This window comes from Triturus cristatus, chromosome 1_1 (assembly GCF_964204655.1).
Source record: "Triturus cristatus chromosome 1_1, aTriCri1.1, whole genome shotgun sequence".
Classification (NCBI taxonomy): domain Eukaryota; kingdom Metazoa; phylum Chordata; class Amphibia; order Caudata; family Salamandridae; genus Triturus; species Triturus cristatus.
Genome location: NC_140579.1, coordinates 148880833 through 148885637, shown reverse-complemented (window position 1 = coordinate 148885637; position 4805 = coordinate 148880833).

Here is a 4805-nt window from a genome sequence, read left to right as displayed (position 1 = left end):
TGCCACCCCAGTTTAGACCTGGCCATATGCCAATCAGTCTTGACCCTGTGCCTCATGGGAACAGTCCAGCCCAAACTGCTAAGCAAGGTCCTCCCTGGACCGTAAACAAGCACCCTAGTACCAGTTTCGGGGTTTCACCCTTCTTCAGCCAGGATAGCTTGATTCCAGTGGCACAGTGAGCCCGGGACCCACGTCTGGGCATACCAGGCGCACTTAGGGCGAGAAAGCAAAAGACACAAAATTTATGGACGGAATGCAGAACAAATCAAAACATTCACCCCCAGTCAAGAGATCTGGGTTAAATCCATAATTCTTTTGCTAACCATACCACCCCAGTTTAGACCTGGCAATATGGAAATCAGTCTTGACTCTGTGCCTCATGGGAACAGTCCAGCCCGAACTCCTAAGCCAGGTCCTCCCTGGACCGGAAACAAGCATCCTAGGACCAGTTTGGGAGTTTCACCCTTCGTCAGCCAGGATAGCTTGATTCCAGTGGCACAGTGAGCCCGGGACCCACGTCTGGGCATACCAGGCGCACTTAGGGCGAGAAAGCAAAAGACACACAATTTATGGACGGAATGCAGAACAAATCAAAACATTCACCCCCAGTCAAGAGATCTGGGTTAAACCCATCATTCTTTTGCTAACCATACCACCCCAGTTTAGACCTGGCAATATGGAAATCAGTCTTGACCCTGTGCCTCATGGGAACAGTCCAGCCCGAACTGCTAAGCCAGGTCCTCCCTGGACCGGAAACAAGCATCCTAGGACTGGTTTCGGGGTTTCACCCCTCTTCAGCCAGGATAGCTTGATTCCAGTGGCACAGTGAGCCCGGGACCCACGTCTGGGCATACCCGGCGCACTTAGGGCGAGAAAGCAAAAGACACACAATTGATGGACGGAATGCAGAACAAATCAAAACATTCACCCACAGTCAAGAGATCTGGGTTACATCCATCATTATTTTGCTCACCATGCCACCCCAGTTTAGACCTGGCCATATGCCAATCAGTCTTGACCCTGTGCCTCATGGGAACAGTCCAGCCCAAACTGCTAAGCAAGGTCCTCCCTGGACCGGAAACAAGCATCCTAGTACCAGTTTCGGGGTTTCACCCTTCTTCAGCCAGGATAGCTTGATTCCAGTGGCACAGTGAGCCCGGGACCCACGTCTGGGCATACCAGGCGCACTTAGGGCGAGAAAGCAAAAGACACAAAATTTATGGACGGAATGCAGAACAAATCAAAACATTCACCCCCAGTCAAGAGATCTGGGTTAAATCCATAATTCTTTTGCTAACCATACCACCCCAGTTTAGACCTGGCAATACGGAAATCAGTCTTGACTCTGTGCCTCATGGGAACAGTCCAGCCCGATCTCCTAAGCCAGGTCCTCCCTGGACCGGAAACAAGCATCCTAGGACCAGTTTGGGAGTTTCACCCTTCGTCAGCCAGGATAGCTTGATTCCAGTGGCACAGTGAGCCCGGGACCCACGTCTGGGCATACCAGGCGCACTTAGGGCGAGAAAGCAAAAGACACACAATTTATGGACGGAATGCAGAACAAATCAAAACATTCACCCCCAGTCAAGAGATCTGGGTTAAATCCATCATTCTTTTGCTAACCATACCACCCCAGTTTAGACCTGGCAATATGGAAATCAGTCTTGACCCTGTGCCTCATGGGAACAGTCCAGCCCGATCTGCTAAGCCAGGTCCTCCCTGGACCGGAAACAAGCATCCTAGGACTGGTTTCGGGGTTTCACCCCTCTTCAGCCAGGATAGCTTGATTCCAGTGGCACAGTGAGCCCGGGACCCACGTCTGGGCATACCCGGCGCACTTAGGGCGAGAAAGCAAAAGACACACAATTGATGGACGGAATGCAGAACAAATCAAAACATTCACCCACAGTCAAGAGATCTGGGTTACATCCATCATTCTTTTGCTCACCATGCCACCCCAGTTTAGACCTGGCCATATGCCAATCAGTCTTGACCCTGTGCCTCATGGGAACAGTCCAGCCCAAACTGCTAAGCAAGGTCCTCCCTGGACCGGAAACAAGCATCCTAGTACCAGTTTCGGGGTTTCACCCTTCTTCAGCCAGGATAGCTTGATTCCAGTGGCACAGTGAGCCCGGGACCCACGTCTGGGCATACCAGGCGCACTTAGGGCGAGAAAGCAAAAGACACACAATTGATGGACGGAATGCAGAACAAATCAAAACATTCACCCCCAGTCAAGAGATCTGGGTTAAATCCATCATTCTTTTGCTCACCATGCCACCCCAGTTTAGATCTGGCCTTTTGCAAATCAGTCTTGAACCTGTGCCTCATGGGGACAGTCCAGCCTGAACTGCTAAGCCAGGTCCTCCCTGGAAAGGAAACAAGCATCCTAGGACCGGTTTCGGGGTTTCACCCCTCTTCAGCCAGGTTAGCTTGATTCCAGTGGAACAGTGAGCCCGGGACCCACGTCTGGGTATACCCGGTGCACTTAGGGCGAGAAAGCAAAGACACACAATTGATGGACGGAATGCAGAACAAATCAAAACTTTCACCCCCAGTCAAGAGATCTGGGTTAAATCCATCATTCTTTTGCTCACCATGCCACCCCAGTTTAGACCTGGCCATATGCAAATCAGTCTTGACCCTGTGCCTCATGGGAACAGTCCAGCCCGAACTGCTAAGCCAGGTCCTCCCTGGACCGGAAACAAGCATCCTAGGACCGGTTTCGGGGTTTCACCCTTCTTCAGCCAGGATAGCTTGATTCCAGTGGCACAGTGAGGCCGGGACCCACATCTGGGCATACCCGGCGCACTTAGGGCGAGAAAGCAAAAGACACACAATTAATGGACGGAATGCAGAACAAATCAAAACATTCACCCCCAGTCAAGAGATCTGGGTTAAATCCATCATTCTTTTGTTCACCATGCCACCCCAGTTTAGATCTGGCCATATGCTCATCAGTCTTGACCCTGTGCCTCATGGAAACAGTCCAGCCCGAACTGCTAAGCCAGGTCCTCCCTGGACCGGAAACAAGCATCCTAGGACCGGTTTCGGGGTTTCACCCCTCTGCAGCCAGGTAAGCTTGATTCCAGTGGCACAGTGAGCCCGGGACCCATGTCTGGGCATACCCGGTGCACTTAGGGCGAGAAATCAAAAGACACACAATTAATGGACGGAATGCAGAACAAATCAAAACATTCACCCCCAGTCAAGAGATCTGGGTTAAATCCATCATTCTTTTGTTCACCATGCCACCCCAGTTTAGATCTGGCCATATGCTCATCAGTCTTGGCCATGTGCCTCATGGAAACAGTGCAGCCCGAACTGCTAAGCCAGGTCCTCCCTGGACCGGAAACAAGCATCCTAGGACCGGTTTCGGGGTTTCACCCCTCTTCAGCCAGGTTAGCTTGATTCCAGTGGCACAGTGAGCCCGGGACCCACGTCTGGGCATACCCGGTGCACTTAGGGCGAGAAAGCAAAGACACACAATTGATGGACGGAATGCAGAACAAATCAAAACATTCACCCCCAGTCAAGAGATCTAGGTTAAATCCATCATTCTTTTGCTCACCATGCCACCCCAGTTTAGACCTGGCCATATGCAAATCAGTCTTGACCCTGTGCCTCATGGGAACAGTCCAGCCTGAACTGCTAAGCCAGGTCCTCCCTGGACCGGAAACAAGCATCCTAGGACCGGTTTCGGGGTTTCACCCCTCTTCAGCCAGGTTAGCTTGATTCCAGTGGCACAGTGAGCCCGGGACCCACGTCTGGGCATACCCGGTGCACTTAGGGCGAGAAAGCAAAAGACACAATTGATGGACGGAATGCAGAACAAATCAAAACATTCACCCACAGTCAAGAGATCTGGGTTAAATCCATCATTCTTTTCCTCACCATGCCACTCCAGTTTAGACCAGGCCATATGCAAATCAGTCTTGACCCTGTGCCTCATGGGAACAGTCCAGCCCAAACTGCTAAGCCAGGTCCTCCCTGGACCGGAAACAAGCATCCTAGAAACGGTTTCGGGGTTTCACCCTTCTTCAGCCAGGATAGCTTGATTCCAGTGGCACAGTGAGCCCGAGACCCACGTCTGGGCATACCCGGCGCACTTAGGGCGAGAAAGCCAAAGACACACAATTAATGGATGGAATGCAGAACAAATCAAAACATTCACCCCCAGTCAAGAGATCTGGGTTAAATCCTTCTTTCTTTTGTTCACCATGCCACCCCAGTTTAGATCTGGCCATATGCTCATCAGTCTTGACCCTGTGCCTCATGGAAACAGTCCAGCCCGAACTGCTAAGCCAGGTCCTCCCTGGACCGGAAACAAGCATCCTAGGACCAGTTTCGGGGTTTCACCCCTCTGCAGCAAGGTTAGCTTGATTCCAGTGGCACAGTGAGCCCGGGACCCACGTCTGGGCATACCAGGCGCACTTAGGGCGAGAAAGCAAAAGACACACAATTGATGGACGGAATGCAGAACAAATCAAATCATTCACCCCCAGTCAAGAGATCTGGGTTAAATCCATAATTCATTTGCTCACCATGCCACCCCAGTTTAGACCTGGCAATATGCAAATCAGTTTTGACCGTGTGCCTCATGGGAACAGTCCAGCCCGAACTGCTAAGCCAGGTCCTCCCTGGACCGGAAATAAGCATCCTAGGACCGGTTTCGGGGTTTCATCCCTCTTCAGCCAGGATAGCTTGATTCCAGTGGCACAGTGAGCCCAGGACCCACGTCTGGGCATACCCGTCGCACTTAGGGCGAGAAAGCAAAAGACACAATTGATGGACGGAATGCAGAA